This window comes from Petromyzon marinus, unplaced genomic scaffold (genome assembly GCF_048934315.1).
Source record: "Petromyzon marinus isolate PM22_M1 ecotype Great Lakes invasive population unplaced genomic scaffold, UKy_Petmar_22M1.pri1.0 PM_G_Scaffold_27, whole genome shotgun sequence".
Lineage (NCBI taxonomy): Eukaryota > Metazoa > Chordata > Hyperoartia > Petromyzontiformes > Petromyzontidae > Petromyzon > Petromyzon marinus.
Genome location: NW_027422839.1, coordinates 2,224,811 through 2,247,726, shown reverse-complemented (window position 1 = coordinate 2,247,726; position 22,916 = coordinate 2,224,811). Strand labels below are relative to the sequence as shown.

General features: G+C 36.6%; 1 protein-coding gene across 7 annotated transcripts in view; it reads right to left on the bottom strand.

Moving 5' to 3' along the window:
• LOC142913943 (uncharacterized) overlaps positions 1-22,916 on the bottom strand; it is a 266,595-nt gene that overhangs the window by 61,560 nt on the left and 182,119 nt on the right. The window lies entirely within an intron of this gene.

The following is a 22,916-nucleotide window of genomic DNA, read 5'->3' as shown; positions in this document are numbered from 1 at the left end:
TGTATGTAAGTGTCTTAGTGTCTGTATGTAAGTGTTTGTATGTAATTGTCTGTATGTAAGGGTCTTTATGTAAGAGTCTGTATGTAAGTGTCTGTATGTAAGTGTCTAAGTGTCTGTATGTAAGTGTCTTTATGTAAGAGTCTGTATGTAAGTGTCTGTATGTAAGTGTCTAAGTGTCTGTATGTAAGTGTCTTTATGTAAGAGCCTGTATGTAAGTGTCTGTATGTAAGTGTCTAAGTGTTTGTATGTAAGTGTCTGTATGTAAGTGTCTGTATGTAAGTCTCTGTATGTAGGTGGCTGTATTTAAGTGTCTGTAAGTGTCTGTATGTAAGTATCTGTATGTAAGTGTCCGTGTGTAAGTTTCTGTATGTAAGTGTCTGTTTGCAAGTGTCTGTATGTAAGTGTCTGTATGTAAGTGTCAGTATGTAAGTGTCTGTATGTAAGTGTCTTCGTGTCTGTATGTAAGTGTCTGTATGCAAGTGTCTGTATGTAAGTGTCTCAGCGTCTGTATGTGTCTGTATGTAAGTGTCTGTATGTAAGTGTCTCAGTGTCTGTATGTAAGTGTCTGTATGTAAGCGTCTGTATGTAAGTGTCTATGTAAGTGTCTCAGTGTCTTTATGTAAGTGTCTGTATGTAAGTGTCTCAGTGTCTGTATGTAAGTGTCTGTATGTAAGTGTCTCAGTGTCTGTATGTAAGTGTCTGTATGTAAGTGTCTGTATGTAAGTGTCTCAGCGTCTGTATGTAAGTGTCTTATGTAAGTGTCTCAGTGTCTGTATGTAAGTGTCTGTATGTAAGTGTCTGTATGTAAGTATATGTATGTAAGTGTCTCAGTGTCTGTATGTAAGTGTATGTATGTAAGTGTCTGTATGTAAGTGTCTTAGTGTCTGTATGTAAGTGTTTGTATGTAATTGTCTGTATGTAAGGGTCTTTATGTAAGAGTCTGTATGTAAGTGTCTGTATGTAAGTGTCTAAGTGTCTGTATGTAAGTGTCTTTACGTAAGAGTCTGTATGTAAGTGTCTGTATGTAAGTGTCTAAGTGTCTGTATGCAAGTGTCTTTATGTAAGAGCCTGTATGTAAGTGTCTGTATGTAAGTGTCTAAGTGTTTTTATGTAAGTGTCTGTATGTAAGTGTCTGTATGTAAGTGTCTGTATGTAAGTGTTTGTATGTAAGTGTCTGTATGTAAGTGTCTCAGTGTCTGTTTGTGTCAGTATGTAAGTGTCTGTATGTAAGTGTCTATGTAAGTGTCTGTATGTAAGTGCCTGTATGTAAGTGTCTGTATGTAAGTGTGTGTATATAAGTGTCTGTATGTAAGTGTCTGTATGTAAGTGTCTCAGTATCTGTATGTAAATGTCTTTATGTAAGTGTCTGTATGTAAGTGTCTGTATGTAAGTGTCTGTATGTAAGTCTCAGTGTCTGTATGTCAGTGTGTGTTTGTAAGTGTCTGTATGTAAGTGTCTGTATGTAAGTGTCTGTATTTAAGTGTCTCAGTGTCTGTAAGTAAGTGTCTAAGTAAGTGTCTGTATGTAAGTGTCTCTATGTAAGTGTCTGTATATAAGTGTCTGTATGTAAGTGTCGGTATGTTAAGTGTTTGTATGTAAGTGTCTGTATGTAAATATCTCAGTGTCTGTATGTAAGTGTCTGTATGTAAGTGTCTCAGTGTCTGTATGTAAGTGTCTGTATCTAAGTGTCTGTATGTGTCTGTATGTAAGTGTCTGTATGTAAGTGTCTGTATGTAAGTCTCTGTATGTAGGTGGCTGTATTTAAGTGTCTGTAAGTGTCTGTATGTAAGTATCTGTATGTGTCTGTATGTAAGTGTCAGTATGTAAGTGTCTGTATGTAAGTGTCTTCGTGTCTGTATGTAAGTGTCTGTATGTAAGTGTCTGTATGTAAGTGTCTGTATGTAAGTCTCAGTGTCTGTATGTCAGTGTGTGTTTGTAAGTGTCTGTATGTAAGTGTCTGTATGTAAGTGTCTGTATTTAAGTGTCTCAGTGTCTGTAAGTAAGTGTCTAAGTAAGTGTCCGTATGTAAGTGTCTCTATGTAAGTGTCTGTATATAAGTGTCTGTATGTAAGTGTCGTTATGTTAAGTGTTTGTATGTAAGTGTCTGTATGTAAGTGTCTCAGTGTCTGTATGTAAGTGTCTGTATCTAAGTGTCTGTATGTAAGTGTCTCAGTGTCTGTATGTAAGTGTCTGTATCTAAGTGTATGTATGTGTCTGTATGTAAGTGTCTGTATGTAAGTGTCTGTATGTAAGTCTCTGTATGTAGGTGGCTGTATTTAAGTGTCTGTAAGTGTCTGTATGTAAGTATCTGTATGTAAGTGTCCGTGTGTAAGTTTCTGTATGTAAGTGTCTGTTTGCAAGTGTCTGTATGTAAGTGTCTGTATGTAAGTGTCAGTATGTAAGTGTCTGTATGTAAGTGTCTTCGTGTCTGTATGTAAGTGTCTGTATGCAAGTGTCTGTATGTAAGTGTCTCAGCGTCTGTATGTGTCTGTATGTAAGTGTCTGTATGTAAGTGTCTCAGTGTCTGTATGTAAGTGTCTGTATGTAAGCGTCTGTATGTAAGTGTCTATGTAAGTGTCTCAGTGTCTTTATGTAAGTGTCTGTATGTAAGTGTCTCAGTGTCTGTATGTAAGTGTCTGTATGTAAGTGTCTCAGTGTCTGTATGTAAGTGTCTGTATGTAAGTGTCTGTATGTAAGTGTCTCAGTGTCTGTATGGAAGTGTCTGTATGTAAGTGTCTCAGTGTCTGTATGTAAGTGTCTGTATGTAAGTGTCTGTATGTAAGTATATGTATGTAAGTGTCTGTATGTAAGTGTCTTAGTGTCTGTATGTAAGTGTTTGTATGTAATTGTCTGTATGTAAGGGTCTTTATGTAAGAGTCTGTATGTAAGTGTCTGTATGTAAGTGTCTAAGTGTCTGTATGTAAGTGTCTTTATGTAAGAGTCTGTATGTAAGTGTCTGTATGTAAGTGTCTAAGTGTCTGTATGTAAGTGTCTTTATGTAAGAGTCTGTATGTAAGTGTCTGTATGTAAGTGTCTAAGTGTTTGTATGTAAGGGTCTGTATGTAAGTGTCTGTATGTAAGTGTCTGTATGTAAGTGTCTGTATGTAAGTGTTTGTATGTAAGTGTCTGTATGTAAGTGTCTCAGTGTCTGTTTGTGTCAGTATGTAAGTGTCTGTATGTAAGTGTCTGTATGTAAGTGTCTGTATTTAAGTGTCTCAGTGTCTGTAAGTAAGTGTCTAAGTAAGTGTCTGTATGTAAGTGTCTCTATGTAAGTGTCTGTATATAAGTGTCTGTATGTAAGTGTCTGTATGTTAAGTGTTTGTATGTAAGTGTCTGTATGTAAATATCTCAGTGTCTGTATGTAAGTGTCTGTATGTAAGTGTCTGTATGTAAGTGTCTCAGTGTCTGTATGTAAGTGTGTGTATGTAAGTGTCTGTATGTGTCTGTATGTAAGTGTCTGTATGTAAGTCTCTGTATGTAGGTGGCTGTATGTAAGTGTCTGTAAGTGTCTGTATGTAAGTATCTGTATGCAAATGTCTGTGTGTAAGTTTCTGTATGTAAGTGTCTGTTTGTAAGTGTCTGTATGTAAGAGTCTGTATGTAAGTGTCTTCGTGTCTGTATGTAAGTGTCTGTATGTAAGTGTCTGTATGTAAGTGTCTCAGCGTCTGTATGTGTCTGTATGTAAGTGTCTGTATGTAAGTGTCTCAGTGTCTGTATGTAAGTGTCTGTATGTAAGTGTCTCAGTGTCTGTATGTAAGTGTCTGTATGTAAGTATATGTATGTAAGTGTCTCAGTGTCTGTATGTAAGTGTATGTATGTAAGTGTCTGTATGTAAGTGTCTTAGTGTCTGTATGTAAGTGTTTGTATGTAATTGTCTGTATGTAAGTGTCTTTATGTAAGAGTCTGTATGTAAGTGTCTGTATGTAAGTGTCTAAGTGTCTGTATGTATCTTCTTTGGTTCTTTCGGTAAAGTCACGTAGAATGAGAATAAAATAATAAATTGATAAAATAAAATAACACAATAATATTCTCACGACGTTTCGGCCACAACACAAGCGGCCTTCATCAGGTGAAGGGGGGCGAGACTGTCTGGTAGGACAGCGCTGGAGTGAGAGAGCCACGTTCAGATCATGGCTTTTAAGCTGTGTGAGAGGAAGAAAGAGCCCTCAAATTTCCGTAAGTGTCTTTATGTAAGAGTCTGTATGTAAGTGTCTGTATGTAAGTGTCTAAGTGTCTGTATGTAAGTGTCTTTATGTAAGAGTCTGTATGTAAGTGTCTGTATGTAAGTGTCTAAGTGTTTGTATGTAAGGGTCTGTATGTAAGTGTCTGTATGTAAGTGTCTGTATGTAAGTGTCTGTATGTAAGTGTTTGTATGTAAGTTTCTGTATGTAAGTGTCTCAGTGTCTGTTTGTGTCAGTATGTAAGTGTCTGTATGTAAGTGTCTATGTAAGTGCCTGTATGTGTCTGTATGTAAGTGTGTGTATAAAAGTGTCTGTATGTAAGTGTCTGTATGTAAGTGTCTCAGTATCTGTATGTAAATGTCTTTATGTAAGTGTCTGTATGTAAATGTCTGTATGTAAGTGTCTGTATGTAAGTCTCAGTGTCTGTATGTCAGTGTGTGTTTGTAAGTGTCTGTATGTAAGTGTCTGTATGTAACTGTCTGTATTTAAGTGTCTCAGTGTCTGTAAGTAAGTGTCTAAGTAAGTGTCTGTATGTAAGTGTCTCTATGTAAGTGTCTGTATATAAGTGTCTGTATGTAAGTGTCGGTATGTTAAGTGTTTGTATGTAAGTGTCTGTATGTAAATATCTCAGTGTCTGTATGTAAGTGTGTGTATGTAAGTGTCTGTATGTGTCTGTATGTAAGTCTCTGTATGTAGGTGGCTGTATGTAAGTGTCTGTAAGTGTCTGTATGTAAGTGTCTGTGTGTAAGTTTCTGTGTGTAAGTGTCTGTTTGTAAGTGTCTGTATGTAAGTGTCTGTATGTAAGTGTCTGTATGTAAGTGTCTTCGTGTCTGTATGTAAGTGTCTGTATGTAAGTGTCTGTATGTAAGTGTCTCAGTATCTGTATGTAAATGTCTTTATGTAAGTGTCTGTATGTAAGTGTCTGTATGTAAGTGTCTGTATGTAAGTCTCAGTGTCTGTATGTCAGTGTGTGTTTGTAAGTGTCTGTATGTAAGTGTCTGTATGTAAGTGTCTGTATTTAAGTGTCTCAGTGTCTGTAAGTAAGTGTCTAAGTAAGTGTCTGTATGTAAGTGTCTCTATGTAAGTGTCTGTATATAAGTGTCTGTATGTAAGTGTCGGTATGTTAAGTGTTTGTATGTAAGTGTCTGTATGTAAATATCTCAGTGTCTGTATGTAAGTGTCTGTATGTAAGTGTCTCAGTGTCTGTATGTAAGTGTCTGTATCTAAGTGTCTGTATGTGTCTGTATGTAAGTGTCTGTATGTAAGTGTCTGTATGTAAGTCTCTGTATGTAGGTGGCTGTATTTAAGTGTCTGTAAGTGTCTGTATGTAAGTATCTGTATGTAAGTGTCTGTATGTAAGTGTCAGTATGTAAGTGTCTGTATGTAAGTGTCTTCGTGTCTGTATGTAAGTGTCTGTATGTAAGTGTCTGTATGTAAGTGTCTGTATGTAAGTCTCAGTGTCTGTATGTCAGTGTGTGTTTGTAAGTGTCTGTATGTAAGTGTCTGTATGTAAGTGTCTGTATTTAAGTGTCTCAGTGTCTGTAAGTAAGTGTCTAAGTAAGTGTCCGTATGTAAGTGTCTCTATGTAAGTGTCTGTATATAAGTGTCTGTATGTAAGTGTCGTTATGTTAAGTGTTTGTATGTAAGTGTCTGTATGTAAGTGTCTCAGTGTCTGTATGTAAGTGTCTGTATCTAAGTGTCTGTATGTAAGTGTCTCAGTGTCTGTATGTAAGTGTCTGTATCTAAGTGTATGTATGTGTCTGTATGTAAGTGTCTGTATGTAAGTGTCTGTATGTAAGTCTCTGTATGTAGGTGGCTGTATTTAAGTGTCTGTAAGTGTCTGTATGTAAGTATCTGTATGTAAGTGTCCGTGTGTAAGTTTCTGTATGTAAGTGTCTGTTTGCAAGTGTCTGTATGTAAGTGTCTGTATGTAAGTGTCAGTATGTAAGTGTCTGTATGTAAGTGTCTTCGTGTCTGTATGTAAGTGTCTTTATGCAAGTGTCTGTATGTAAGTGTCTCAGCGTCTGTATGTGTCTGTATGTAAGTGTCTGTATGTAAGTGTCTCAGTGTCTGTATGTAAGTGTCTGTATGTAAGCGTCTGTATGTAAGTGTCTATGTAAGTGTCTCAGTGTCTTTATGTAAGTGTCTGTATGTAAGTGTCTCAGTGTCTGTATGTAAGTGTCTGTATGTAAGTGTCTCAGTGTCTGTATGTAAGTGTCTGTATGTAAGTGTCTGTATGTAAGTGTCTCAGTGTCTGTATGGAAGTGTCTGTATGTAAGTGTCTCAGTGTCTGTATGTAAGTGTCTGTATGTAAGTGTCTGTATGTAAGTATATGTATGTAAGTGTCTGTATGTAAGTGTCTTAGTGTCTGTATGTAAGTGTTTGTATGTAATTGTCTGTATGTAAGGGTCTTTATGTAAGAGTCTGTATGTAAGTGTCTGTATGTAAGTGTCTAAGTGTCTGTATGTAAGTGTCTTTATGTAAGAGTCTGTATGTAAGTGTCTGTATGTAAGTGTCTAAGTGTCTGTATGTAAGTGTCTTTATGTAAGAGTCTGTATGTAAGTGTCTGTATGTAAGTGTCTAAGTGTTTGTATGTAAGGGTCTGTATGTAAGTGTCTGTATGTAAGTGTCTGTATGTAAGTGTCTGTATGTAAGTGTTTGTATGTAAGTGTCTGTATGTAAGTGTCTCAGTGTCTGTTTGTGTCAGTATGTAAGTGTCTGTATGTAAGTGTCTGTATGTAAGTGTCTGTATTTAAGTGTCTCAGTGTCTGTAAGTAAGTGTCTAAGTAAGTGTCTGTATGTAAGTGTCTCTATGTAAGTGTCTGTATATAAGTGTCTGTATGTAAGTGTCTGTATGTTAAGTGTTTGTATGTAAGTGTCTGTATGTAAATATCTCAGTGTCTGTATGTAAGTGTCTGTATGTAAGTGTCTGTATGTAAGTGTCTCAGTGTCTGTATGTAAGTGTGTGTATGTAAGTGTCTGTATGTGTCTGTATGTAAGTGTCTGTATGTAAGTCTCTGTATGTAGGTGGCTGTATGTAAGTGTCTGTAAGTGTCTGTATGTAAGTATCTGTATGCAAATGTCTGTGTGTAAGTTTCTGTATGTAAGTGTCTGTTTGTAAGTGTCTGTATGTAAGAGTCTGTATGTAAGTGTCTTCGTGTCTGTATGTAAGTGTCTGTATGTAAGTGTCTGTATGTAAGTGTCTCAGCGTCTGTATGTGTCTGTATGTAAGTGTCTGTATGTAAGTGTCTCAGTGTCTGTATGTAAGTGTCTGTATGTAAGTGTCTCAGTGTCTGTATGTAAGTGTCTGTATGTAAGTATATGTATGTAAGTGTCTCAGTGTCTGTATGTAAGTGTATGTATGTAAGTGTCTGTATGTAAGTGTCTTAGTGTCTGTATGTAAGTGTTTGTATGTAATTGTCTGTATGTAAGTGTCTTTATGTAAGAGTCTGTATGTAAGTGTCTGTATGTAAGTGTCTAAGTGTCTGTATGTATCTTCTTTGGTTCTTTCGGTAAAGTCACGTAGAATGAGAATAAAATAATAAATTGATAAAATAAAATAACACAATAATATTCTCACGACGTTTCGGCCACAACACAAGCGGCCTTCATCAGGTGAAGGGGGGCGAGACTGTCTGGTAGGACAGCGCTGGAGTGAGAGAGCCACGTTCAGATCATGGCTTTTAAGCTGTGTGAGAGGAAGAAAGAGCCCTCAAATTTCCGTAAGTGTCTTTATGTAAGAGTCTGTATGTAAGTGTCTGTATGTAAGTGTCTAAGTGTCTGTATGTAAGTGTCTTTATGTAAGAGTCTGTATGTAAGTGTCTGTATGTAAGTGTCTAAGTGTTTGTATGTAAGGGTCTGTATGTAAGTGTCTGTATGTAAGTGTCTGTATGTAAGTGTCTGTATGTAAGTGTTTGTATGTAAGTTTCTGTATGTAAGTGTCTCAGTGTCTGTTTGTGTCAGTATGTAAGTGTCTGTATGTAAGTGTCTATGTAAGTGCCTGTATGTGTCTGTATGTAAGTGTGTGTATAAAAGTGTCTGTATGTAAGTGTCTGTATGTAAGTGTCTCAGTATCTGTATGTAAATGTCTTTATGTAAGTGTCTGTATGTAAATGTCTGTATGTAAGTGTCTGTATGTAAGTCTCAGTGTCTGTATGTCAGTGTGTGTTTGTAAGTGTCTGTATGTAAGTGTCTGTATGTAACTGTCTGTATTTAAGTGTCTCAGTGTCTGTAAGTAAGTGTCTAAGTAAGTGTCTGTATGTAAGTGTCTCTATGTAAGTGTCTGTATATAAGTGTCTGTATGTAAGTGTCGGTATGTTAAGTGTTTGTATGTAAGTGTCTGTATGTAAATATCTCAGTGTCTGTATGTAAGTGTGTGTATGTAAGTGTCTGTATGTGTCTGTATGTAAGTCTCTGTATGTAGGTGGCTGTATGTAAGTGTCTGTAAGTGTCTGTATGTAAGTGTCTGTGTGTAAGTTTCTGTGTGTAAGTGTCTGTTTGTAAGTGTCTGTATGTAAGTGTCTGTATGTAAGTGTCTGTATGTAAGTGTCTTCGTGTCTGTATGTAAGTGTCTGTATGTAAGTGTCTGTATGTAAGTGTCTCAGTATCTGTATGTAAATGTCTTTATGTAAGTGTCTGTATGTAAGTGTCTGTATGTAAGTGTCTGTATGTAAGTCTCAGTGTCTGTATGTCAGTGTGTGTTTGTAAGTGTCTGTATGTAAGTGTCTGTATGTAAGTGTCTGTATTTAAGTGTCTCAGTGTCTGTAAGTAAGTGTCTAAGTAAGTGTCTGTATGTAAGTGTCTCTATGTAAGTGTCTGTATATAAGTGTCTGTATGTAAGTGTCGGTATGTTAAGTGTTTGTATGTAAGTGTCTGTATGTAAATATCTCAGTGTCTGTATGTAAGTGTCTGTATGTAAGTGTCTCAGTGTCTGTATGTAAGTGTCTGTATCTAAGTGTCTGTATGTGTCTGTATGTAAGTGTCTGTATGTAAGTGTCTGTATGTAAGTCTCTGTATGTAGGTGGCTGTATTTAAGTGTCTGTAAGTGTCTGTATGTAAGTATCTGTATGTAAGTGTCTGTATGTAAGTGTCAGTATGTAAGTGTCTGTATGTAAGTGTCTTCGTGTCTGTATGTAAGTGTCTGTATGTAAGTGTCTGTATGTAAGTGTCTGTATGTAAGTCTCAGTGTCTGTATGTCAGTGTGTGTTTGTAAGTGTCTGTATGTAAGTGTCTGTATGTAAGTGTCTGTATTTAAGTGTCTCAGTGTCTGTAAGTAAGTGTCTAAGTAAGTGTCCGTATGTAAGTGTCTCTATGTAAGTGTCTGTATATAAGTGTCTGTATGTAAGTGTCGTTATGTTAAGTGTTTGTATGTAAGTGTCTGTATGTAAGTGTCTCAGTGTCTGTATGTAAGTGTCTGTATCTAAGTGTCTGTATGTAAGTGTCTCAGTGTCTGTATGTAAGTGTCTGTATCTAAGTGTATGTATGTGTCTGTATGTAAGTGTCTGTATGTAAGTGTCTGTATGTAAGTCTCTGTATGTAGGTGGCTGTATTTAAGTGTCTGTAAGTGTCTGTATGTAAGTATCTGTATGTAAGTGTCCGTGTGTAAGTTTCTGTATGTAAGTGTCTGTTTGCAAGTGTCTGTATGTAAGTGTCTGTATGTAAGTGTCAGTATGTAAGTGTCTGTATGTAAGTGTCTTCGTGTCTGTATGTAAGTGTCTGTATGCAAGTGTCTGTATGTAAGTGTCTCAGCGTCTGTATGTGTCTGTATGTAAGTGTCTGTATGTAAGTGTCTCAGTGTCTGTATGTAAGTGTCTGTATGTAAGCGTCTGTATGTAAGTGTCTATGTAAGTGTCTCAGTGTCTTTATGTAAGTGTCTGTATGTAAGTGTCTCAGTGTCTGTATGTAAGTGTCTGTATGTAAGTGTCTCAGTGTCTGTATGTAAGTGTCTGTATGTAAGTGTCTGTATGTAAGTGTCTCAGTGTCTGTATGGAAGTGTCTGTATGTAAGTGTCTCAGTGTCTGTATGTAAGTGTCTGTATGTAAGTGTCTGTATGTAAGTATATGTATGTAAGTGTCTGTATGTAAGTGTCTTAGTGTCTGTATGTAAGTGTTTGTATGTAATTGTCTGTATGTAAGGGTCTTTATGTAAGAGTCTGTATGTAAGTGTCTGTATGTAAGTGTCTAAGTGTCTGTATGTAAGTGTCTTTATGTAAGAGTCTGTATGTAAGTGTCTGTATGTAAGTGTCTAAGTGTCTGTATGTAAGTGTCTTTATGTAAGAGTCTGTATGTAAGTGTCTGTATGTAAGTGTCTAAGTGTTTGTATGTAAGGGTCTGTATGTAAGTGTCTGTATGTAAGTGTCTGTATGTAAGTGTCTGTATGTAAGTGTTTGTATGTAAGTGTCTGTATGTAAGTGTCTCAGTGTCTGTTTGTGTCAGTATGTAAGTGTCTGTATGTAAGTGTCTGTATGTAAGTGTCTGTATTTAAGTGTCTCAGTGTCTGTAAGTAAGTGTCTAAGTAAGTGTCTGTATGTAAGTGTCTCTATGTAAGTGTCTGTATATAAGTGTCTGTATGTAAGTGTCTGTATGTTAAGTGTTTGTATGTAAGTGTCTGTATGTAAATATCTCAGTGTCTGTATGTAAGTGTCTGTATGTAAGTGTCTGTATGTAAGTGTCTCAGTGTCTGTATGTAAGTGTGTGTATGTAAGTGTCTGTATGTGTCTGTATGTAAGTGTCTGTATGTAAGTCTCTGTATGTAGGTGGCTGTATGTAAGTGTCTGTAAGTGTCTGTATGTAAGTATCTGTATGCAAATGTCTGTGTGTAAGTTTCTGTATGTAAGTGTCTGTTTGTAAGTGTCTGTATGTAAGAGTCTGTATGTAAGTGTCTTCGTGTCTGTATGTAAGTGTCTGTATGTAAGTGTCTGTATGTAAGTGTCTCAGCGTCTGTATGTGTCTGTATGTAAGTGTCTGTATGTAAGTGTCTCAGTGTCTGTATGTAAGTGTCTGTATGTAAGTGTCTCAGTGTCTGTATGTAAGTGTCTGTATGTAAGTATATGTATGTAAGTGTCTCAGTGTCTGTATGTAAGTGTATGTATGTAAGTGTCTGTATGTAAGTGTCTTAGTGTCTGTATGTAAGTGTTTGTATGTAATTGTCTGTATGTAAGTGTCTTTATGTAAGAGTCTGTATGTAAGTGTCTGTATGTAAGTGTCTAAGTGTCTGTATGTAAGTGTCTTTATGTAAGAGTCTGTATGTAAGTGTCTGTATGTAAGTGTCTAAGTGTCTGTATGTAAGTGTCTTTATGTAAGAGTCTGTATGTAAGTGTCTGTATGTAAGTGTCTAAGTGTTTGTATGTAAGGGTCTGTATGTAAGTGTCTGTATGTAAGTGTCTGTATGTAAGTGTCTGTATGTAAGTGTTTGTATGTAAGTTTCTGTATGTAAGTGTCTCAGTGTCTGTTTGTGTCAGTATGTAAGTGTCTGTATGTAAGTGTCTATGTAAGTGCCTGTATGTGTCTGTATGTAAGTGTGTGTATAAAAGTGTCTGTATGTAAGTGTCTGTATGTAAGTGTCTCAGTATCTGTATGTAAATGTCTTTATGTAAGTGTCTGTATGTAAATGTCTGTATGTAAGTGTCTGTATGTAAGTCTCAGTGTCTGTATGTCAGTGTGTGTTTGTAAGTGTCTGTATGTAAGTGTCTGTATGTAACTGTCTGTATTTAAGTGTCTCAGTGTCTGTAAGTAAGTGTCTAAGTAAGTGTCTGTATGTAAGTGTCTCTATGTAAGTGTCTGTATATAAGTGTCTGTATGTAAGTGTCGGTATGTTAAGTGTTTGTATGTAAGTGTCTGTATGTAAATATCTCAGTGTCTGTATGTAAGTGTGTGTATGTAAGTGTCTGTATGTGTCTGTATGTAAGTCTCTGTATGTAGGTGGCTGTATGTAAGTGTCTGTAAGTGTCTGTATGTAAGTGTCTGTGTGTAAGTTTCTGTGTGTAAGTGTCTGTTTGTAAGTGTCTGTATGTATGTAAGTGTCTGTATGTAAGTGTCTGTATGTAAGTGTCTTCGTGTCTGTATGTAAGTGTCTGTATGTAAGTGTCTGTATGTAAGTGTCTCAGTATCTGTATGTAAATGTCTTTATGTAAGTGTCTGTATGTAAGTGTCTGTATGTAAGTGTCTGTATGTAAGTCTCAGTGTCTGTATGTCAGTGTGTGTTTGTAAGTGTCTGTATGTAAGTGTCTGTATGTAAGTGTCTGTATTTAAGTGTCTCAGTGTCTGTAAGTAAGTGTCTAAGTAAGTGTCTGTATGTAAGTGTCTCTATGTAAGTGTCTGTATATAAGTGTCTGTATGTAAGTGTCGGTATGTTAAGTGTTTGTATGTAAGTGTCTGTATGTAAATATCTCAGTGTCTGTATGTAAGTGTCTGTATGTAAGTGTCTCAGTGTCTGTATGTAAGTGTCTGTATCTAAGTGTCTGTATGTGTCTGTATGTAAGTGTCTGTATGTAAGTGTCTGTATGTAAGTCTCTGTATGTAGGTGGCTGTATTTAAGTGTCTGTAAGTGTCTGTATGTAAGTATCTGTATGTAAGTGTCTGTATGTAAGTGTCAGTATGTAAGTGTCTGTATGTAAGTGTCTTCGTGTCTGTATGTAAGTGTCTGTATGTAAGTGTCTGTATGTAAGTGTCTGTATGTAAGTCTCAGTGTCTGTATGTCAGTGTGTGTTTGTAAGTGTCTGTATGTAAGTGTCTGTATGTAAGTGTCTGTATTTAAGTGTCTCAGTGTCTGTAAGTAAGTGTCTAAGTAAGTGTCTGTATGTAAGTGTCTCTATGTAAGTGTCTGTATATAAGTGTCTGTATGTAAGTGTCGGTATGTTAAGTGTTTGTATGTAAGTGTCTGTATGTAAGTGTCTCAGTGTCTGTATGTAAGTGTCTGTATCTAAGTGTCTGTATGTACGTGTCTCAGTTTCTGTATGTAAGTGTCTGTATCTAAGTGTATGTATGTGTCTCTATGTAAGTGTCTGTATGTAAGTGTCTGTATGTAAGTCTCTGTATGTAGGTGGCTGTATTTAAGTGTCTGTAAGTGTCTGTATGTAAGTATCTGTATGTAAGTGTCCGTGTGTAAGTTTCTGTATGTAAGTGTCTGTTTGCAAGTGTCTGTATGTAAGTGTCTGTATGTAAGTGTCAGTATGTAAGTGTCTGTATGTAAGTGTCTTCGTGTCTGTATGTAAGTGTCTGTATGCAAGTGTCTGTATGTAAGTGTCTCAGCGTCTGTATGTGTCTGTATGTAAGTGTCTGTATGTAAGTGTCTCAGTGTCTGTATGTAAGTGTCTGTATGTAAGCGTCTGTATGTAAGTGTCTATGTAAGTGTCTCAGTGTCTTTATGTAAGTGTCTGTATGTAAGTGTCTCAGTGTCTGTATGTAAGTGTCTGTATGTAAGTGTCTCAGTGTCTGTATGTAAGTGTCTGTATGTAAGTGTCTGTATGTAAGAGTCTCAGTGTCTGTATGGAAGTGTCTGTATGTAAGTGTCTCAGTGTCTGTATGTAAGTGTCTGTATGTAAGTGTCTGTATGTAAGTATATGTATGTAAGTGTCTCAGTGTCTGTATGTAAGTGTATGTATGTAAGTGTCTGTATGTAAGTGTCTTAGTGTCTGTATGTAAGTGTTTGTATGTAATTGTCTGTATGTAAGGGTCTTTATGTAAGAGTCTGTATGTAAGTGTCTGTATGTAAGTGTCTAAGTGTCTGTATGTAAGTGTCTTTATGTAAGAGTCTGTATGTAAGTGTCTGTATGTAAGTGTCTAAGTGTCTGTATGTAAGTGTCTTTATGTAAGAGTCTGTATGTAAGTGTCTGTATGTAAGTGTCTAAGTGTTTGTATGTAAGGGTCTGTATGTAAGTGTCTGTATGTAAGTGTCTGTATGTAAGTGTCTGTATGTAAGTGTTTGTATGTAAGTGTCTGTATGTAAGTGTCTCAGTGTCTGTTTGTGTCAGTATGTAAGTGTCTGTATGTAAGTGTCTAAGTGTCTGTATGTAAGTGTCTTTATGTAAGAGTCTGTATGTAAGTGTCTGTATGTAAGTGTCTAAGTGTCTGTATGTAAGTGTCTTTATGTAAGAGTCTGTATGTAAGTGTCTGTATGTAAGTGTCTAAGTGTCTGTATGTAAGTGTCTTTATGTAAGAGTCTGTATGTAAGTGTCTGTATGTAAGTGTCTAAGTGTTTGTATGTAAGGGTCTGTATGTAAGTGTCTGTATGTAAGTGTCTGTATGTAAGTGTCTGTATGTAAGTGTTTGTATGTAAGTGTCTGTATGTAAGTGTCTCAGTGTCTGTTTGTGTCAGTATGTAAGTGTCTGTATGTAAGTGTCTGTATGTAAGTGTCTGTATGTAAGTGTCAGTATGTAAGTGTCTGTATGTAAGTGTCTTCGTGTCTGTATGTAAGTGTCTGTATGTAAGTGTCTGTATGTAAGTGTCTGTATGTAAGTCTCAGTGTCTGTATGTCAGTGTGTGTTTGTAAGTGTCTGTATGTAAGTGTCTGTATGTAAGTGTCTGTATTTAAGTGTCTCAGTGTCTGTAAGTAAGTGTCTAAGTAAGTGTCCGTATGTAAGTGTCTCTATGTAAGTGTCTGTATATAAGTGTCTGTATGTAAGTGTCGTTATGTTAAGTGTTTGTATGTAAGTGTCTGTATGTAAGTGTCTCAGTGTCTGTATGTAAGTGTCTGTATCTAAGTGTCTGTATGTAAGTGTCTCAGTGTCTGTATGTAAGTGTCTGTATCTAAGTGTATGTATGTGTCTGTATGTAAGTGTCTGTATGTAAGTGTCTGTATGTAAGTCTCTGTATGTAGGTGGCTGTATTTAAGTGTCTGTAAGTGTCTGTATGTAAGTATCTGTATGTAAGTGTCCGTGTGTAAGTTTCTGTATGTAAGTGTCTGTTTGCAAGTGTCTGTATGTAAGTGTCTGTATGTAAGTGTCAGTATGTAAGTGTCTGTATGTAAGTGTCTTCGTGTCTGTATGTAAGTGTCTGTATGCAAGTGTCTGTATGTAAGTGTCTCAGCGTCTGTATGTGTCTGTATGTAAGTGTCTGTATGTAAGTGTCTCAGTGTCTGTATGTAAGTGTCTGTATGTAAGCGTCTGTATGTAAGTGTCTATGTAAGTGTCTCAGTGTCTTTATGTAAGTGTCTGTATGTAAGTGTCTCAGTGTCTGTATGTAAGTGTCTGTATGTAAGTGTCTCAGTGTCTGTATGTAAGTGTCTGTATGTAAGTGTCTGTATGTAAGTGTCTCAGTGTCTGTATGGAAGTGTCTGTATGTAAGTGTCTCAGTGTCTGTATGTAAGTGTCTGTATGTAAGTGTCTGTATGTAAGTATATGTATGTAAGTGTCTGTATGTAAGTGTCTTAGTGTCTGTATGTAAGTGTTTGTATGTAATTGTCTGTATGTAAGGGTCTTTATGTAAGAGTCTGTATGTAAGTGTCTGTATGTAAGTGTCTAAGTGTCTGTATGTAAGTGTCTTTATGTAAGAGTCTGTATGTAAGTGTCTGTATGTAAGTGTCTAAGTGTCTGTATGTAAGTGTCTTTATGTAAGAGTCTGTATGTAAGTGTCTGTATGTAAGTGTCTAAGTGTTTGTATGTAAGGGTCTGTATGTAAGTGTCTGTATGTAAGTGTCTGTATGTAAGTGTCTGTATGTAAGTGTTTGTATGTAAGTGTCTGTGTGGGGAGCGGTAGTGTAGCGGTTAGCGCGCTGCGCTATGAACCTGGCGACCCGGGTTCGATTCCCGCTCACGGCCAACAGCAGTGACGATTATCTGAACCGGTCCCGGGCCTCCCCTAGGTCGACTCAGCCTCAAATGAGTACCTGGTGCGGTGTATAAATATCGCCACTAGGGAGACAAAGGCGGTCGGGCGTGGTGCTGGCCACCCACCCCCTCGTGTACCGTTCTGGCCTTCAGAGGTGCTCGCTAACAGCACTTGCCCCTACAGTCTGTTAAGGCTATACGGGGGATCTTTGTTATCTTTGTTTTGTATGTAAGTGTCTGTATGTAAGTGTCTCAGTGTCTGTTTGTGTCAGTATGTAAGTGTCTGTATGTAAGTGTCTGTATGTAAGTGTCTGTATTTAAGTGTCTCAGTGTCTGTAAGTAAGTGTCTAAGTAAGTGTCTGTATGTAAGTGTCTCTATGTAAGTGTCTGTATATAAGTGTCTGTATGTAAGTGTCTGTATGTTAAGTGTTTGTATGTAAGTGTCTGTATGTAAATATCTCAGTGTCTGTATGTAAGTGTCTGTATGTAAGTGTCTGTATGTAAGTGTCTCAGTGTCTGTATGTAAGTGTGTGTATGTAAGTGTCTGTATGTGTCTGTATGTAAGTGTCTGTATGTAAGTCTCTGTATGTAGGTGGCTGTATGTAAGTGTCTGTAAGTGTCTGTATGTAAGTATCTGTATGCAAATGTCTGTGTGTAAGTTTCTGTATGTAAGTGTCTGTTTGTAAGTGTCTGTATGTAAGAGTCTGTATGTAAGTGTCTTCGTGTCTGTATGTAAGTGTCTGTATGTAAGTGTCTGTATGTAAGTGTCTCAGCGTCTGTATGTGTCTGTATGTAAGTGTCTGTATGTAAGTGTCTCAGTGTCTGTATGTAAGTGTCTGTATGTAAGTGTCTCAGTGTCTGTATGTAAGTGTCTGTATGTAAGTATATGTATGTAAGTGTCTCAGTGTCTGTATGTAAGTGTATGTATGTAAGTGTCTGTATGTAAGTGTCTTAGTGTCTGTATGTAAGTGTTTGTATGTAATTGTCTGTATGTAAGTGTCTTTATGTAAGAGTCTGTATGTAAGTGTCTGTATGTAAGTGTCTGTATGTAAGTGTCTTTATGTAAGAGTCTGTATGTAAGTGTCTGTATGTAAGTGTCTAAGTGTCTGTATGTAAGTGTCTTTATGTAAGAGTCTGTATGTAAGTGTCTGTATGTAAGTGTCTAAGTGTTTGTATGTAAGGGTCTGTATGTAAGTGTCTGTATGTAAGTGTCTGTATGTAAGTGTCTGTATGTAAGTGTTTGTATGTAAGTTTCTGTATGTAAGTGTCTCAGTGTCTGTTTGTGTCAGTATGTAAGTGTCTGTATGTAAGTGTCTATGTAAGTGCCTGTATGTGTCTGTATGTAAGTGTGTGTATAAAAGTGTCTGTATGTAAGTGTCTGTATGTAAGTGTCTCAGTATCTGTATGTAAATGTCTTTATGTAAGTGTCTGTATGTAAATGTCTGTATGTAAGTGTCTGTATGTAAGTCTCAGTGTCTGTATGTCAGTGTGTGTTTGTAAGTGTCTGTATGTAAGTGTCTGTATGTAACTGTCTGTATTTAAGTGTCTCAGTGTCTGTAAGTAAGTGTCTAAGTAAGTGTCTGTATGTAAGTGTCTCTATGTAAGTGTCTGTATATAAGTGTCTGTATGTAAGTGTCGGTATGTTAAGTGTTTGTATGTAAGTGTCTGTATGTAAATATCTCAGTGTCTGTATGTAAGTGTGTGTATGTAAGTGTCTGTATGTGTCTGTATGTAAGTCTCTGTATGTAGGTGGCTGTATGTAAGTGTCTGTAAGTGTCTGTATGTAAGTGTCTGTGTGTAAGTTTCTGTGTGTAAGTGTCTGTTTGTAAGTGTCTGTATGTAAGTGTCTGTATGTAAGTGTCTGTATGTAAGTGTCTTCGTGTCTGTATGTAAGTGTCTGTATGTAAGTGTCTGTATGTAAGTGTCTCAGTATCTGTATGTAAATGTCTTTATGTAAGTGTCTGTATGTAAGTGTCTGTATGTAAGTGTCTGTATGTAAGTCTCAGTGTCTGTATGTCAGTGTGTGTTTGTAAGTGTCTGTATGTAAGTGTCTGTATGTAAGTGTCTGTATTTAAGTGTCTCAGTGTCTGTAAGTAAGTGTCTAAGTAAGTGTCTGTATGTAAGTGTCTCTATGTAAGTGTCTGTATATAAGTGTCTGTATGTAAGTGTCGGTATGTTAAGTGTTTGTATGTAAGTGTCTGTATGTAAATATCTCAGTGTCTGTATGTAAGTGTCTGTATGTAAGTGTCTCAGTGTCTGTATGTAAGTGTCTGTATCTAAGTGTCTGTATGTGTCTGTATGTAAGTGTCTGTATGTAAGTGTCTGTATGTAAGTCTCTGTATGTAGGTGGCTGTATTTAAGTGTCTGTAAGTGTCTGTATGTAAGTATCTGTATGTAAGTGTCTGTATGTAAGTGTCAGTATGTAAGTGTCTGTATGTAAGTGTCTTCGTGTCTGTATGTAAGTGTCTGTATGTAAGTGTCTGTATGTAAGTGTCTGTATGTAAGTCTCAGTGTCTGTATGTCAGTGTGTGTTTGTAAGTGTCTGTATGTAAGTGTCTGTATGTAAGTGTCTGTATTTAAGTGTCTCAGTGTCTGTAAGTAAGTGTCTAAGTAAGTGTCTGTATGTAAGTGTCTCTATGTAAGTGTCTGTATATAAGTGTCTGTATGTAAGTGTCGGTATGTTAAGTGTTTGTATGTAAGTGTCTGTATGTAAGTGTCTCAGTGTCTGTATGTAAGTGTCTGTATCTAAGTGTCTGTATGTACGTGTCTCAGTTTCTGTATGTAAGTGTCTGTATCTAAGTGTATGTATGTGTCTCTATGTAAGTGTCTGTATGTAAGTGTCTGTATGTAAGTCTCTGTATGTAGGTGGCTGTATTTAAGTGTCTGTAAGTGTCTGTATGTAAGTATCTGTATGTAAGTGTCCGTGTGTAAGTTTCTGTATGTAAGTGTCTGTTTGCAAGTGTCTGTATGTAAGTGTCTGTATGTAAGTGTCAGTATGTAAGTGTCTGTATGTAAGTGTCTTCGTGTCTGTATGTAAGTGTCTGTATGCAAGTGTCTGTATGTAAGTGTCTCAGCGTCTGTATGTGTCTGTATGTAAGTGTCTGTATGTAAGTGTCTCAGTGTCTGTATGTAAGTGTCTGTATGTAAGAGTCTGTATGTAAGTGTCTGTATGTAAGTGTCTAAGTGTCTGTATGTAAGTGTCTTTATGTAAGAGTCTGTATGTAAGTGTCTGTATGTAAGTGTCTAAGTGTCTGTATGTAAGTGTCTTTATGTAAGAGTCTGTATGTAAGTGTCTGTATGTAAGTGTCTAAGTGTTTGTATGTAAGGGTCTGTATGTAAGTGTCTGTATGTAAGTGTCTGTATGTAAGTGTCTGTATGTAAGTGTTTGTATGTAAGTGTCTGTATGTAAGTGTCTCAGTGTCTGTTTGTGTCAGTATGTAAGTGTCTGTATGTAAGTGTCTAAGTGTCTGTATGTAAGTGTCTTTATGTAAGAGTCTGTATGTAAGTGTCTGTATGTAAGTGTCTAAGTGTCTGTATGTAAGTGTCTTTATGTAAGAGTCTGTATGTAAGTGTCTGTATGTAAGTGTCTAAGTGTCTGTATGTAAGTGTCTTTATGTAAGAGTCTGTATGTAAGTGTCTGTATGTAAGTGTCTAAGTGTTTGTATGTAAGGGTCTGTATGTAAGTGTCTGTATGTAAGTGTCTGTATGTAAGTGTCTGTATGTAAGTGTTTGTATGTAAGTGTCTGTATGTAAGTGTCTCAGTGTCTGTTTGTGTCAGTATGTAAGTGTCTGTATGTAAGTGTCTGTATGTAAGTGTCTGTATGTAAGTGTCAGTATGTAAGTGTCTGTATGTAAGTGTCTTCGTGTCTGTATGTAAGTGTCTGTATGTAAGTGTCTGTATGTAAGTGTCTGTATGTAAGTCTCAGTGTCTGTATGTCAGTGTGTGTTTGTAAGTGTCTGTATGTAAGTGTCTGTATGTAAGTGTCTGTATTTAAGTGTCTCAGTGTCTGTAAGTAAGTGTCTAAGTAAGTGTCCGTATGTAAGTGTCTCTATGTAAGTGTCTGTATATAAGTGTCTGTATGTAAGTGTCGTTATGTTAAGTGTTTGTATGTAAGTGTCTGTATGTAAGTGTCTCAGTGTCTGTATGTAAGTGTCTGTATCTAAGTGTCTGTATGTAAGTGTCTCAGTGTCTGTATGTAAGTGTCTGTATCTAAGTGTATGTATGTGTCTGTATGTAAGTGTCTGTATGTAAGTGTCTGTATGTAAGTCTCTGTATGTAGGTGGCTGTATTTAAGTGTCTGTAAGTGTCTGTATGTAAGTATCTGTATGTAAGTGTCCGTGTGTAAGTTTCTGTATGTAAGTGTCTGTTTGCAAGTGTCTGTATGTAAGTGTCTGTATGTAAGTGTCAGTATGTAAGTGTCTGTATGTAAGTGTCTTCGTGTCTGTATGTAAGTGTCTGTATGCAAGTGTCTGTATGTAAGTGTCTCAGCGTCTGTATGTGTCTGTATGTAAGTGTCTGTATGTAAGTGTCTCAGTGTCTGTATGTAAGTGTCTGTATGTAAGCGTCTGTATGTAAGTGTCTATGTAAGTGTCTCAGTGTCTTTATGTAAGTGTCTGTATGTAAGTGTCTCAGTGTCTGTATGTAAGTGTCTGTATGTAAGTGTCTCAGTGTCTGTATGTAAGTGTCTGTATGTAAGTGTCTGTATGTAAGTGTCTCAGTGTCTGTATGGAAGTGTCTGTATGTAAGTGTCTCAGTGTCTGTATGTAAGTGTCTGTATGTAAGTGTCTGTATGTAAGTATATGTATGTAAGTGTCTGTATGTAAGTGTCTTAGTGTCTGTATGTAAGTGTTTGTATGTAATTGTCTGTATGTAAGGGTCTTTATGTAAGAGTATGTATGTAAGTGTCTGTATGTAAGTGTCTAAGTGTCTGTATGTAAGTGTCTTTATGTAAGAGTCTGTATGTAAGTGTCTGTATGTAAGTGTCTAAGTGTCTGTATGTAAGTGTCTTTATGTAAGAGTCTGTATGTAAGTGTCTGTATGTAAGTGTCTAAGTGTTTGTATGTAAGGGTCTGTATGTAAGTGTCTGTATGTAAGTGTCTGTATGTAAGTGTCTGTATGTAAGTGTTTGTATGTAAGTGTCTGTATGTAAGTGTCTCAGTGTCTGTTTGTGTCAGTATGTAAGTGTCTGTATGTAAGTGTCTGTATGTAAGTGTCTGTATTTAAGTGTCTCAGTGTCTGTAAGTAAGTGTCTAAGTAAGTGTCTGTATGTAAGTGTCTCTATGTAAGTGTCTGTATATAAGTGTCTGTATGTAAGTGTCTGTATGTTAAGTGTTTGTATGTAAGTGTCTGTATGTAAATATCTCAGTGTCTGTATGTAAGTGTCTGTATGTAAGTGTCTGTATGTAAGTGTCTCAGTGTCTGTATGTAAGTGTGTGTATGTAAGTGTCTGTATGTGTCTGTATGTAAGTGTCTGTATGTAAGTCTCTGTATGTAGGTGGCTGTATGTAAGTGTCTGTAAGTGTCTGTATGTAAGTATCTGTATGCAAATGTCTGTGTGTAAGTTTCTGTATGTAAGTGTCTGTTTGTAAGTGTCTGTATGTAAGAGTCTGTATGTAAGTGTCTTCGTGTCTGTATGTAAGTGTCTGTATGTAAGTGTCTGTATGTAAGTGTCTCAGCGTCTGTATGTGTCTGTATGTAAGTGTCTGTATGTAAGTGTCTCAGTGTCTGTATGTAAGTGTCTGTATGTAAGTGTCTCAGTGTCTGTATGTAAGTGTCTGTATGTAAGTATATGTATGTAAGTGTCTCAGTGTCTGTATGTAAGTGTATGTATGTAAGTGTCTGTATGTAAGTGTCTTAGTGTCTGTATGTAAGTGTTTGTATGTAATTGTCTGTATGTAAGTGTCTTTATGTAAGAGTCTGTATGTAAGTGTCTGTATGTAAGTGTCTAAGTGTCTGTATGTAAGTGTCTTTATGTAAGAGTCTGTATGTAAGTGTCTGTATGTAAGTGTCTAAGTGTCTGTATGTAAGTGTCTTTATGTAAGAGTCTGTATGTAAGTGTCTGTATGTAAGTGTCTAAGTGTTTGTATGTAAGGGTCTGTATGTAAGTGTCTGTATGTAAGTGTCTGTATGTAAGTGTCTGTATGTAAGTGTTTGTATGTAAGTTTCTGTATGTAAGTGTCTCAGTGTCTGTTTGTGTCAGTATGTAAGTGTCTGTATGTAAGTGTCTATGTAAGTGCCTGTATGTGTCTGTATGTAAGTGTGTGTATAAAAGTGTCTGTATGTAAGTGTCTGTATGTAAGTGTCTCAGTATCTGTATGTAAATGTCTTTATGTAAGTGTCTGTATGTAAATGTCTGTATGTAAGTGTCTGTATGTAAGTCTCAGTGTCTGTATGTCAGTGTGTGTTTGTAAGTGTCTGTATGTAAGTGTCTGTATGTAACTGTCTGTATTTAAGTGTCTCAGTGTCTGTAAGTAAGTGTCTAAGTAAGTGTCTGTATGTAAGTGTCTCTATGTAAGTGTCTGTATATAAGTGTCTGTATGTAAGTGTCGGTATGTTAAGTGTTTGTATGTAAGTGTCTGTATGTAAATATCTCAGTGTCTGTATGTAAGTGTGTGTATGTAAGTGTCTGTATGTGTCTGTATGTAAGTCTCTGTATGTAGGTGGCTGTATGTAAGTGTCTGTAAGTGTCTGTATGTAAGTGTCTGTGTGTAAGTTTCTGTGTGTAAGTGTCTGTTTGTAAGTGTCTGTATGTAAGTGTCTGTATGTAAGTGTCTGTATGTAAGTGTCTTCGTGTCTGTATGTAAGTGTCTGTATGTAAGTGTCTGTATGTAAGTGTCTCAGTATCTGTATGTAAATGTCTTTATGTAAGTGTCTGTATGTAAGTGTCTGTATGTAAGTGTCTGTATGTAAGTCTCAGTGTCTGTATGTCAGTGTGTGTTTGTAAGTGTCTGTATGTAAGTGTCTGTATGT